The following is a 15,015-nucleotide window of genomic DNA, read 5'->3' as shown; positions in this document are numbered from 1 at the left end:
CGCAATTATTTGTTTTATTTATCCCTTGTCCTTATTCATCAAAAGTTTGTGATTTAGCTACCAATAGTTTTTCAACTGAAGAATTTGTTTTATAATTTATTAATATGAAGTTGAACAAGAATTCCATTTAAATAATTAAATTAATTTTATTACATTATCGTAGTGGCAATAAATGGAAAAGATACTTTTTGTTTACCAGCAAATAGGTTTTATCAAACTCAATACCCTAGCCATGAGTCATAAAATTAAAAAAAAATATATATACAAAACTCACTTTTTCAACACTTTCGGGTTACAGGGTATCAAGAACTTGACATGCGCACGCATTACTGTTGAATCTTATAATTATTTATTATACGTATAATGTATATGCATTTTAATTTAGTTGCCTTTGTATTTTAATGAGAATTTCTAAAACTGGCGTTAGCCATGTGGCATTTAATCTACTAAATTGGCCTGGTAATTATATTAATTCACTTAATATTACCTTTTTTCATCTAAATCAGCTCATTGTATGGCAATTTATGATAAAATACACGTAATACATTGTCCTTTTGGGTCAACCAAAAAAAATTAGATTAACAAATCAAGTTGGTTAACTAATTCCAACGAAATATTTCGTACGTCATTCATTTATATGACTTTGATTATTTGCATATATAAATGTAGATATTATTGTTCTATTCTTGATTAGAATGAAAATATATAAACCGTTGCCTTTTGCAGCTCATTAAAAATTGTCGCCAACATTTGCACCTGTCGCATCGGCTGCCACCTTCAAAAAACACATTTTTACTGACAATGCGGCCAACATTGTGGCAACTAAAACACACACACACACACAAACACGGATAGAACAGCACACAGATACTCAAATATTAGACTGAAATTGAAAGTGTCACCGTGGCTTGTTTTTGTGTGCTTTGTAATTTTGTAGACATCTTGCGTTTAATTTAGTTTTTAATTTTCAATACATATACTTTGCATACATACGTTCATATGTATGTATGTACAACAATATTTTGAAAATTCGTTTTGTATTTATTTTGATGTGTGTGCTTTCGCGTTACTTGTGCACAATTTTGTGTGATTATTAATTTGACCCAATTTCGCTGACAGCTGAAAAGTCGGCAAATATTGTGTAGATGGCCAACACTCTTTGGGGCTATCTATCTTTAACAGCACGATGATGATGCTTATGATGCTCGTGCTGATGCTGATGCTGATGATGATGATGATGAGTTGTAGGCCTCAGCGAAGCAAAGGTGTTGTTTATACCCTCGAGCAATTAGGCAAACGCAGCATGTGGTGTCGAACCACAAATAAATATGGGTCATTATATCGTATACAACTAATTTCAAGTATTTATAACACTCTTTTAAATAATAAATTAGCTAAAGGGTATTCGAGATGTGCTGCTGCATATTGTGTAATTTCGTAATGCGTTTGCAGGCATTTCGTCAGTCAAGAGTCATTCAAAGATATTTGGTAATTTGTCAAATGAGCCGCGAGTTCGCGTTCAGCTTCATCATCCAACTGACAGTTTTGTGACAGTTGCTGTGACAGGACTTTCCGCATTATTAGCCAGCATCAGCACACTATATTTGCATATGTGCATATGAAAGCGATAACTAAAAGATGCCAATTGCCAATAGTCGATTGTCGATTGCAATCCGGGAGTGCCGAAAGATGAAAGTGCTTCAAATGCAAGGCAGCTGTTAATTCTGCCAATTATCCAATGTGTCAATTGGCTGCCTGTTGTCAATTGTCGCTGTTCGAGATGTGCTAATAAATTATTTTAATTGGAATATCAGCACAAGAGAAAGACAAAGAGAGAGAGTGCGATTGCGAGAGACTAACACACTTGTACAACGATGCGTATAATTAATTTCACAGATTGCGCATACGCCACGTAAAGTGTAAGCAAGTGCAAAACAAAGGCTGCAATTTATCATTTGACTTGTGCAAAAATCTGCATGTCTGCACCAATTACAAATTAAATACATCAGCCAGCTAGAGGGAGCTTCAGCGATGCAGCAGACAAAAGACGCCACAAAATTAACTTGTCCCAAAGCAAAAACTAAGTGCCGGACTTGGCACTTGGCACATCGGGCACCAGGCACCAAACACCAGGCATCAGGCAACGGGCCAACGTGTCGCCTCGGTGCAATATTTGGTTTGACAGAACGAGTGCAGAAAGCGAAGGCGTTGTTGGCGTTGCGGTCTATGCCCAAAAGGTGTCCCCCCCCCCCGCCTCCTCAGCTCCTGCTGTAAAATGTTTTGTGCTGTAAATAATCGCATTCTCGTCAAATGGCAAAACATGTTGGCCATTTAATTGGGTTCGTTTTTATATTTTTTTTGTGAGACACTGGAGCCCACGCATGAGAAATAGCTAAATGAAAAGCTGCCTCTCATAAAGATGCACAAATTATGTCTTATTAAGTGTGAAGAGTCGGACCCCGAGTCCGAGTCCGAGCGAACCACTTGGCTGCATTTGTCATACGCGTTTTGCCTGTCGCAGCAAATTATGCAAAAGGCAAATAAAAAACTATAAATGCGATATATAAATATTTTGGCCCAGAGCGCAACATTTGTAAACATATTTCGAGGGGCTGTCAGAGACGCTCAGATGACTTCCAAGTTTCGGTTTCAGTTCCAGCCCGACGCATTTGCTCCGGGCGTTTGCTCGTTAATTGCACCGGAAGTGCCGTCATCACAAATTTGTTTTCGAGCGCATGCAGAATGAATATTATTATTATTATTATGATTATTTATTTACTTATTTTGTTGTCTTATTTATTTACGTACGCGAATTAATGTGAATGTGTGTGTGCACATTTATTTTATTTTCTTGTTAATGCTTTTTGCGCCAGCCAATTAAATGCTGCTGTTGTTGCTGCTGCTTCTGCTTCTGCTTCTGCTGTTGTGTGTGGTCAAGAAATCAAACAAAAGTAAAACTTGAATATTACTTTTTGCATGAGGTTCGCATATAAATCTTTGTGAGCCCATGAATCACAATGCCAATGCGAACGAATACTTCTTCTTTTTTTGCTGTCCCAACCCATATATACATATATAGATATACATATGTACTCTGAAACATTCCTCGACAACTTTGCATAATCCTCAGCGTTGTCAACTTAGCGCTGCCTTTGTGATGTCTCCCAGACTGGGCGTGCTTCGCCTTGTGCCTTACGCCTTGTGCGTTATGCCTTGTGTCGTCTGGACACTTTCGCATCCAAATTAATTGAGTCATGCCAGACACCCACAAATCACACACACACATCACACACACAGAGGTATAGAAGATGCTTTTGGCGTTAGTTGGCTACCCCAAAAAACATGAGTCAGTGTTCAAGTCGGAATTGCTGCGCATCGGTAAGCCACCTTACAAGCTATCTCCAAAATATTTTGCGTCGCTGCAAGTGTGCAACTTGTGGCAACTCAAGCTGCCAAACAATGCGAAAATGTGGCAAATATGCAAGTTAGCAAATCAAAACATAGCAACGTAGGCAACCGCAACCCAAAGACAAGTTTTGCCAGCTCTTCTCTTCGTGTCACACACGCCATGCCACATTCTGTGGCACAATGCAATGCAATGCAAGGTATATTTTTGGCAGTGTGAAATGTGAATGCCGGAGAAAGTTGTCGTCGTCGTCGCACTTGCCAAAATATGTATTTTCAATTCTTTTGTTTTGTTTCCTATTATATTTATTTTACAATCCAAATTTATACACTCGCAACATTTTGCTATTGCATTCATTTTTCAATACAGAGGCAAAGAATTGCTTTATTTCTTTTTTTAAAACGCAAAAGAAGTCTGTTGAAGTTGCATTTTATATTTGTTTAAAGTTAAGAAAATATGGAAATATAATTCTTTATGTTTAAAACAGCAACATCAAAACAACTCTTAAATAAAAGAAGATTCAATTCATAATTAAATTTATTTTAACAAACTAATGATAGAACCTTTTTAAAGCAAATTTATATAATTGAAGTATTCTAAATATGCTTCTGAATTCAAATAAAGTTTGCATTAAATATTTATTTATTTCAAGTTGAGGAAATATCGACATATATGTATTTAATTATTTAAAAAAAAAGAAAGAAAGAATATTTACATAATTAAATTATATTTATTATACATTTTAATTTATCACATTAATTGAAACTTTTCATAAATATGCTACTGAATTCAAATAAAGCTTGTTGTACTGACCTTTTGCGGCAAACAAACACAAAATTTACAAGTCGGCTTATGTTGTAGTAAAGTTAATTCAGCACTTGTAACAACAACAAATTAGCAACAAAGTATTTGCCAAGGCTAGACTCAAGCTCAACTCAACTTGGCTCGACTCGACTCGACTCGACTAAACTTGACTTTACTTGGCTCTATCGGACATACTACAGACAATCGGAGGCAAATTTCTTGTAAATTATAATACAAAAACAAATTGAAAAACCAATTTCGCATGCGTCAAAGTGCGACCGCAGAGAAATAAAATAGTAACAACAGCAACAGCAACAACAACTGTAAAATGGGCCTGCTGGCCCATTAGGTATTCAAATGCTTACAACGCGAATAGCGAATACCGAATGGCGAATTGCTTGAATAGCGGGAGGAAGATGTCGAGGGCAAGGCAAGGGGAGGGTAATCGCGGGGCTTCGTCGAACGCCCTTTACCTTGCTGACATACATTTTATGCTAAATAGCCGACGGCGAAACGGACGGGATATGAAGAGCTTCAATGTTGTTGTTGCTGCTGCTGTTGTTGCTGCTGTTGTTGGTGAATTCATTTGTGCTGGTTATGTCAGTGGGTCTAGTGGATCTGTTGTCTTCGACCCACTAATTTGGCAATAAAGTAAACGGTGAATATATTTTTTGTCTGTTTTGTTTGTAACCTTCAAAAAAAAAAAACTTCAAACAACAACAAAAACAACAACAGCGAAGTACACGCGCATTTACATTTGAGACAAAACAGCTTTTGAGCTAAACTTTTTCAAGCATATTAACATTTTGTGCTTCTTCAAAATTAACTTTGTTTTATGTTTGTCAGATATTTTATGTTACACATTGATTGCCTGAAATCTGGAGCAAAGAATGAATGCATAAATTAATTAATTTATAATTAAATTATAATTTGATATCGGCTAGAGATGAAACGATGAACTTTTTAAATAGGTAAAGGTAATTTTTTATGGCCGAGAAAAATGCTGAATTTGGCGTTTCAAAAAAAAAATTATAAAAAATAATTAGAACAATATCGTTGAACAAAAAAAAAGTTGAAAGACACAATTTAAATGAGGTGCGTATACTTAATGCTAATAGGGTAGGTTGAGTAGAATTTTTTATTTTATTTCATATTTTATTAATTATTATACAATTCTCATTTATATGAAATTGTGTTATATATAACTTATAAAAATAAGAATTATTAAAGTAATAAATATAAATAACTTTGTTGCCCGGGTATAACTGATTCGATACCAAAAATCAAGCAAAATTCTTATCATTTTTTTTGTTACTTTTCGTATAGTGTAAATAATTCTTTTTCGTGCCAAGTTAAAATCGCTTACAAGCGCCAACAAACTTGGCTCGCAACATTAAAAAATCATTTCTGCTGATTTGTTTAAACAAAACTTTTGCACTGTGCTTTTTTATTGTTGACTCAGCTGGTGGGGCTGGGGCCAAGCTGGAAGCTCTCAGCTTACAATGTTGGACCCACTGGCGCCAACAGCCAACACAGCCAACTACAACAGCGGGGCTGCCCTCTTGAAGGCCCCGCAACACATAAGCGCCAGCAGCAACCACAGCAGAAAATAGCAAATGGCAAATGGCAAAATGCAAAACTGCAATCAAAAATAAACATATAAAATAACCAAAAAATAATTCAACTTACTCCAAAACGTGTTGCCACTTACAATGCTTTACAGCAATAACGAAAGCCGCTAAAGTGCTGTAATGGGCCCGCTTAGTTGGCCCATAAAATGTTGTTCAACAGTTTTTTGCTGCCCAACTGTTTTCTATACTACATACGTATACAAGTATTGTATTTGTTTTCGCATATGTTATGACTCTGCAGACATTTAAGGACTTGTTCGAGTTAACGAGCTAGTTGCGAGTTTATCTGAGCGTGATCTTGACTTCTTATCGATATGGCCGCAGGATGCAATTCCGCAAACTGCAATTTAATTTATCTGAAATTGGAATTAAACAACATTTGGAAATGGTTCAATTAACTCACAGAGAGATTTGTATTTCCGAATAGATTTGAATCATTTTAAGCATATTTTAAATAGCTGTAATTTAACTATGCTTTTTTATTTTGTTTGTCAAACAAGTTTTGTTTCTTTGTTTTTGTATTTTGCTGTTTCCATTTGGTATTCTGTGCAAAAGGCCAGCGGACCGTGCAGTTTGGTCGAGTCGACGACTTCCATTTCGGTTCCCGAACTACTCTTAATCACTTCCCCCTCCTCGTCACCCCTGGCAGTTGCTGCTGCGTTTTTGGTCGCGTTGCATGCGCGTGTTCTAATGCGAAATTAATTCAACATGTTATTTTTTTTATTATTTTATTTTGCCAACGTATGTAATTTTTGTTTTCTGTGTTGTCGGTTTTGGCAAATTAAAATCTTGCAAAAAAGCAGAAACCCACAAAAATTCTATAGCTAATTTTACTACGACTAGTTAGTTAGTTAGTTAGCTAAATCGCAGCTGCTGCTGCAGTCAACTGGTTTCTGTTGTTTTTTATAGCCAAATATGCGATATCTTTTTTTCTTTGCGCTTTTTTTTTGAGGTTTATGTCTTGTTATGCGCTTGGTTGTCGTTAATGAACGAAGGTCAGTTTTATGCCGGTTCACTTTTCTGCGCAGCGGTCAAACACTGCCAATATGCATATTTTATAATATGCTAGCCAAATTGAATAGTTTCGATTTTGGTCATACTTGTCTCAACGCGATCTTATGCGGGTGTGGAAGAAATATCAGCAGCAATTTCATTACTTCCTTTAGGCAACAACAGCACGAAGTTTGTGAAGCTAATTTATCACAAAAAAGTCTTTTCAATACAAATAAATTTTTAAGGCAGCATATTTGCAATACAAATTTATTCTAAGACCAGACAAATCTCATTTTTATTTGGCTTTTATAGTATTAAACAACATTAAAAATCTCAATAGTAAATTAGTTAATTTGAAATCAAAGAAAATTCAATTTTTCAAACCATATCAGAAATAAATTAAAAGTGATCACAAAATTTACATAGAAATTTGATTAATTTTCCAATCAAATCTAGTTTCAAAATTATGTGAAATGATTGAATTGAATTATTATCAAAAAACTTTGCTTTAATTTTGTAAATATGTAATCAATTGAAATGTATTTTTAAAACAAATATCAGAAATATACTAAAAAGTTGTCACAGAAAATTTTACATAGTGATTTTTGTAAATTTTCAACTAAATCTAGGAACAGATCATCTATAATAACATTCACAATTGTTTGGCTTACTTTTGTGTTATCATTATTAAAAATCTCTGATTTAATTTTATACATTTTACAATCAAAGAAAATTGAATTCTGAAACCAACAACCATACAATACATATCATATCTAGCTACAGATCATGTTCTGCGATCAGTTTGCTTAGCCCAGCTGCTTCGAAAGGGTTATCGATCTGGCTGTAAGCTGCAAGAACACGGCGAAAGCAGCTTTGCAGCAGTCCAATAGTTGTACTTGAAAAAGCGGCAACGATCCACGTCGCCGCCTCCTGAGATATGGATATAGAGATATGGATAGATTTGGCTGAAAGCTCAGAGCGCAGAGCACTCTCAGCGCTCAGCCCAGTCACTGAACCGCCCCTTTCCGCAGTCGTTTGGCTTTTCCGTTGCCCCGGCGGCTCATGTGAAATGCAAACAGGCAATTAAATGGCGTTGCAAAAGGCGCAAAACTTTTCAATGCGCCGCAGTTGCAGTTGCAGTTGCAGTTGTTGCACTTGCCCAGGCCATGCAACGTGTGTGTGTGTGTATGTGTGTGTGTGTGTGAGTGTGTGTGCGCATGCGTCCAGTTTTTTACAGTTTTATTAACTGCATTTTTATCTAGCTGCAGCCAAACAACTCGCAGCAAACTGCACGAACTGGCTCTGAAAACTCCGGTGCATGGAGCGGAAAAAACATTGCCAATGTTGTTGCTGTTGCGGCTGCTTGCAGATGTTGTTGTTGTAGTTGTTGTTGTTGTGTCTGTTGCTATTGCTGCTGTTCGAATCGCACGAAATACCCTTTTGGCCAAGAATTTGCTTGAGCTTAAGGTACCCAAACAGGAGGAGGAGGAAGCTGCTTTGCCGCCTTGTTGCCGCACTTGTTTTCTGCCTTGCTGCAAACCAGTTGAGCGTCTAACTGTTCACCATGCCAGCCAAGCAGCCAGCCAGTTGGGGCAAGTGCAATAGCAACAGCAACAGCAATAGCCACAGCAAATGGCAGTCGTAGCTGGTCCGTTGGATCTTTGCTTATTACTTATAGAATTTATTTGGCCCACAACAAAACCAGGCAGCCAACACGACTGACTTGTAAAAAAAGAATATAAAAAAAAAGAATAAAATAATGATAACTGCTGAATCGTAAAAAAAAGGTTGTGCACAACAAACAAAAAATATGCAACGAACTACAGGCATTTGTCTGCTCCTGGGCAGCAACAGCAGCGGAAATTGTTTGTCCTACAAATATTGTAAAAAAAAAGAAGAAAGAACAGAGCTTGTTGTTAGTTGTATTTGTTCTCATTGGAGGACTGGTTGTTGTAATAGAGATAGCGCTGCCAGGCACGGGCTGTTTTCCTTATAGGGGCAATCAGCCATCGACAACTTGGGGCCAATTCAGGTTGCAGCAACCACGGTTGCAGTTGCAGTTGCACTTCCAGTTGCAGTTGCAGTTGCAGTTACCGTTGCAATTGGCATATTTACCAAGGAATGTCAACAATTTCCTTTTAATAATTTGCCAGTCTGACGGGTTTTTAGGCCTTTCTATTATTTCTGAGTGTGTGTCTTTTTGTTGGCAACTCAATCAGTTGGCTATAAGGCAATTAATTAATTGGCCAAGCAGATGCTTAGCCACACAATGCTGAGGCACAAAGTGCTTTGGCTCTGGCTACTTGCCTCAAATCCGCGCTACCGTAACATTCAAAAGTCAATATTGAAACGAGGCTGTGGAAGCTGGCAAACAGCCGCCGGAGAAATAGCAACAGCAACGGCAGCAGCAGCTGTCACAGACACTTGGCCAACACACGCACACTCAAAGTTAGCGAGACAGGCACTTGGAGTGAAGCACTCTTATAGTATGTATGTACTATATACCTGTGCACACTTTGGGAGTTGACTTTTGGCACCTAGTGTTTGGTGTTGGCCCATTTGGGGGGGGCTCTGCAGTTCTTGTAATACTTTGTGGAATTTCACACGACAATTTGCGAAAGACGCTTTTGCGAACTTCGCGTCGCTTTGATGACATTTCGGCAAGGAATTTCGCGAGATTTTTAAATGATTTAAGTCAACTATTTGAATTTGTCCAACAACAAAGTATGATTTCTTTAAAAAGTAATGAATTTCTGTCAGAAAACTTTACATGATTTACGTTAACAATTGAAATTTGTCCAACATTATTGAAACTGTGCGATTTTAAACTTCTTTAACATTATTGAACCTTTTGCATAGTTCAACTACTTTTTGTAAGGAATATGTAATGAATATTCATGTGATTCGCACAGTTGTTTTACACTATTCACTTGGCCTGCAATTAGGCAAATAGTTAACTTAGTATTTAATGTCAATCACATGCAATCGTCAATTAACACTTTGTGCTATGAAAAATTAACGAGGTGTCTAAGAAAATTGCACGACAACTGTTACTGCATATTTGAATACAGAAAAGAATATTAAAAATTTATGACAATTTCTTATAGTTCAATACAGCCAGCAATTAGGTAAAAATGTCAAGAAAATAAAAGCTTGGGGTAGGGTATAAAATTTATGTAATCTTAGCCGGAAGTCAAAGAAGTTTTGCAGCTGTATTTGTGTTTGCCAAAGTAAAGTAGAGAGAAATTTTAAAGGCCCGCAATTGCCTGCTTCAGTTTAATGAAGATTGACAGCTCCTCAAGGTGGGCAGACTTACTGCTAGTCTAGTTTATTAAGTGGGCCTGGCAGCGGCTTCCTGCTTTGCAATTGTCAAATGGCTTTGGATGGATTGGACTGGACTTGGGTTAGAACGGCAAGTTGCATGTTGTTGCTGCCACACTGTGAACGGGCTACAGAAGCTCGTCAGAGTTTTGACCGAAAATTGTTGTAATTTGCAAACCGTTTACACTCCAGGTTACAGCCTGGGCGTGCCTGCATCTGATACTATAATCGAAACACTTTAATGGACACTCGAGTGTACTACCTAATACTATATTGTAGACTAGTTATAAGAACACAAAACAAAACAAAATAAATGCTTGTTAGACTGCCCGTAGTGTGTGCGTGTGTGAATCGATGTATTGGCCAAAAGGACGCCAATTAAAATAGCTAACAACTTAGAGCATACTAAACAAACAATATACAGCTATAAATATCGAAATAAAAATACTCAATAAACACACAACAACAAAAAGCATCAACTAAACCATTCTAGTGTAAAATGCATTTAACACATTAGCAGCATTATAAAAAATATATATATACATATGATTTCATTTGAAATTCACCTTTTTCGTTCGTTAGCATTATTATTTAGACAAGTTTATTGTTATTGTTGGCATCTCGACTAATAAATATTTTTCTCTATTTCTAGGTAAGTCAACTTGAATGCAATATTTACTACAATTTTTATGTGTGACGATCAATTCATAAATATTCAAAAGTTCGCAACAACAATTCAAACAAATGCCCAGGTAATGTCATCTCAATATAATTAGTTACGTTTTTATTGAAATCTATGTAGATTTAATAGTAGTAGGGCAATCAACGAATACCCCCGAGAAAAAACTTTTCAACATGAATAATTGAAATGTTTGTGTTGCACTTTCTGCAAAAGGGAACTTTGCAAATATCACACTGTGCAACATTTTTTCTGCTACATTCTTTTTTGCCAACATTCCACTTTGGCGCCTCGAACAGTGACCATAACCAAAACAAAAAATAAAAATAAAAGTGGAAGGAAAAAGAGCAACCACAAAAAATGCCACAAGGGTAAATAACGACACAACTGAAGGGCAAAAAGAAGAAAATAAAAGAAATAAATAAAAAGTGACTGCAACAAGGGCAACAAGAGAGCAACGCTTAACCCGGTCGAGTGGCACGTTGAGAGTGGCACGAGGCAGGCAGGGGAAACGGAAAGCACTTGCCGACAGAAAAGTAAAAGCGCAAAATTGTCATAAAAAAAGCGCGTAATAAAGTGGACGCCTCTCTGGGCCACGCCCACAGCCTTAATTGCTGGTCAAATAATAGCTGTAATTTTGACTGCAATAAACTTTAATGCGCACAGATAAATTTTCGTTTAAGCAAATGTATACACGGCGTTTGTCTTTGGGGCAACGATACGCTTCGGCATCGCAAACTTTGGCTTTGGCTTCCCTCCTTTGCCTCAGCATGAGCAACGGACGAACATTTTTGTCACGCTGCAGCCGAGCCACATTGCGTATGCGCAATTTTTTAATGTGTTGCATTTGCCTGTCATATTTCTTTAATGGTTGCCATTTTTTATGACTTCAGTTTTTTCGTATAAATAAAGTGGTAAATGCAATTGCAACTTGCCACGGCTGCAACAACGTCTGCGGCAAGTGACGCGTGGGCCGCAAGCAGCGGCTAATAAAGTCATAAAGCAGCAGCAACAAATTAATTAAACAAATAAACAAGACACAGTTGCGAATGCATGAGGCTGCCTCATAGATTTGAGATGCTGATGGAGACGTTGACGTAGACGAAGTTGCAGCCACAGCGCATAACTCAGCGCTCACAAAATCTATGCAAATCTGTTAAGTCGCATGATGTCAGAGGCCAAAAAAAAAAATAATACGAAATAAAAAACAAACAATTAAATATGCGGTAGTCAAGTGTAAGCGACTGCAAGAGACTCTGTAGAAAAGATAGAAACTTGAAAATGATCTTTACTATTCTGAAACAATAAATATCGAAGATTTGTTGTAAATCAGAATAAAACAAAACGTAACATATTCTTATCAATATTTAATATTTTATGCCACTGAGAATTAAACTAATTCAGACCTTAAATTTCTCTATTTGAAGAATTCAATCTTATTTAAAAGTATCTAAATGGGAGCTCATTTCACTTGGTTATTATTTCTAGTTTATTTCAATTCATTATAATATTATAAATTAATTTATCTTTGTTATTTTTCATTTATTCAATTCATTAAATTATATTTCAAATCATAATTTTTCTTTTATTACGAAGTAATATATCTTTGTTAATTATAATTTACTTAAATTATATTTTATTAAATTTTTTAAAATATAGAATCCTTTGATTTGCTTGAACATTTATTATTCAAACGAACTCGCATAGGATCGCATAATCTAGGTAGCTTTCATTTAAATACTTGCCAACTACAAGGTATAAAATAGCTCCCAAAATAATGCACCCAAACGTTGCAGATGCAGCTAAGCTGCTGCCGCTGTGTGGGCTGTGTGTGTGCGCATCTGTCAGATACTTTAGCTATGTGGGGCGCGGGGATATTCACTCACCGTCGCTGTCACCTGCTCAAAAGATGGCTGCTCTAATGGCCTTTCGCTGCCCACGGTTGATCTGCTATCTGTGCAGCAACATGTTGTTGCAGCAACCGCGAGACACGCTGCATTAGTCATAAATGTGTCGTCCGTTGGCAGGGAAATGTTTGAGAGTTGTTGTTTCGCATATACTTTGCTTTTTTTGGGGGATCGCGTTGGCGAGCTTTTGGGTCAGGCTGCATGAGTTTAGCTCCTTATTTTTTTTTTGGCTGGCATTGTTCTGCTTTTGTTCGGCTTTGGCTTTGGCTCGTGATTCGTAATAAAGTCAAGGAGAACTTAAGCTGACCAGGCAGCAGCAACAGGCAGAGATCAAGCGACCGGTTTGCCGCAGCATGTTCGGGGCGTGGGTGTGCCACAAGCAGCAGCAGCGGCAGCCACAGACACCAATGAGTCTTGTTGGCCTAAACCGCACTGACGGATTGCTTTCTAATGGTTACCAAATGTAAACCGCCGCCGCCGCCGCTGTTGCTGCTGCTGCTGTCTGACCCTTTGCATAGTTTGTTGGCCAGCTATTTGGCGTTGGCGTGACCACAGCGAGGCCAATAAAGGCAGCAGGCACGAAGAACTGCCAACTACATATTGTAGTTGTTGTCGTCGTTGTTGTTGTTGCTATTTGCTTTTTGCTTGCATGAAAACGGTTAAATCGCCGCAGGCGCGTAACCTGTCTTGAGACCTTTTGCGCAAGTGCAAAAATTGGCCAAAGCCAGCATTTAACTGCGTCTCAGTCTTAGTCTCAGCCTCAGTCGCCGAGTCTCCGAATGAACCTCACTCAAAGTCCAAGTCGAACAGAGACCGTAATGTATCTGTGTCGTTCGGCTGCACATGGCCAGCACTTTGGCCACCACTTGGCCAGCCAGCACTTTGGGGCCGAAGCAGCATGCGATCGCCATATTTGGCTAAAATAAAATATACTGCATTTACCTTGCTGTGGCCATTTTGGCTAGCCAAAATGCTATTGCATGCCACTTGACTTGCCGCTGCTTTACTCGTATTTGGTTAGACGTCGCCCTAGGCCCCAGCTTGAGACAGCAGCGTCTGTCTCAGTCGAAGTCTCAGTCTGTCTCAATCTTTCTGTCTGCCTGTTCCTCCTCCTGCCTGGCTCAAAACCCTTGCCTAAGCCGGTTTCTTTTGCATGTGCGCTCATAAATCCCAAAGAATGCTTATTTTCCCCCTCTTGCTGCGGCTTCTGCTGCTGCTGCTGCTGCTGTTGTTGGTAATTCAAGCTCACATTTGACTTTTAACTTTGGGCCAGCCAAAATGTGCAACGTGGCAAACCAAAATCGGCTGCGGCCATTTTGGTCATATATGTTATATGTATGTGCGTGTGTGTGTGTGTGTGCCTAAATTGATTGCAATTTAGGCCAAGTGTGAGCTACGCATGGCTAACAACTCATATATCATTTTTATCTGCAATCTAACCGAGCAAGAACTCGTATTAATCTTTACTAGTAGATCTGCACTTCAACTAGGTTTTTAGTTAGTGTGTAGTTTTAACAAGTCTTTGGCTTAAAAATCTGAATTAACTCGACAGCTGAAGCTTCGTGTAGTATCTTTTATTAGAGACCAATATTCAAAATACTGATCACACATTTAATCCTAGGTATTAAAATAAATCTTAAGCTTCTTGCCCTGCCTTTTATTTGAGGAAAGTATTCCAAAATCTGCTATCTAATTCAATGCTAAATATCAAGAAAATATTTGAGTAATATTTTTTTTTTTTTATCTTTTTTGAAGCGTTTTTTATTACAATAAAATATAAATTAAATTCACTTAAAAATTGAGTACACATCTTGCAACTTTTTAACGTTTCTTGCAGAGTCTTTTATTAGAAAAAATAATCTGTGATACGAAAAGAAATTTAGTTCTAAATATTATTTTAAAATCTTAGTGAACCTAACAGCTGGTTGAAGCTTTTAGTTAGTCATATTATTAGAGAAGAATATTCATAATATAACTTACAAATTATACTGTAAATATACAGTAAAACATAAGAAAAAAAAACTGCTTTATTAATAATTTTATATTTAAAAAACATGCTTTTAAAATTGTAATTCTCAATATTCAGTAAAGATCGGAGTAAGACAGCTTGTTGCATCTTTCTGGATTGTCTTTTATTACAATTATATTCTGAATTTACAATTCTTAACAATTAAATGGATTCTTATAACCACATATTATTAAAAAAATGCGGAATTAGCTTTTCTTCAGACTAACAACAACTAAAAAGTAAGAAAAAAAATGGCATATTAGGCA

At 37.2% G+C, this 15,015-nt stretch overlaps 1 protein-coding gene and 1 long non-coding RNA gene across 2 annotated transcripts in view; one reads left to right on the top strand and one right to left on the bottom strand.

The window, feature by feature from the left end:
• LOC133838233 (sex determination protein fruitless-like) overlaps nucleotides 1–15,015 on the top strand; it is a 99,723-nt gene that overhangs the window by 47,514 nt on the left and 37,194 nt on the right.
• Nucleotides 5,391–7,018, bottom strand: LOC133838363 (uncharacterized). Its single transcript, XR_009893939.1, has 3 exons — nucleotides 6,245–7,018; nucleotides 5,922–6,181; nucleotides 5,391–5,849 (listed from the first exon to the last, which is right to left on the bottom strand). It is a non-coding gene; the product is annotated as an uncharacterized LOC133838363 (long non-coding RNA).

Source organism: Drosophila sulfurigaster, chromosome 2R, assembly GCF_023558435.1.
Source record: "Drosophila sulfurigaster albostrigata strain 15112-1811.04 chromosome 2R, ASM2355843v2, whole genome shotgun sequence".
NCBI lineage: Eukaryota > Metazoa > Arthropoda > Insecta > Diptera > Drosophilidae > Drosophila > Drosophila sulfurigaster.
The sequence above is the reverse complement of the archived record's forward strand: the minus strand, read 5'-3'. Positions and strand labels throughout refer to the sequence as shown.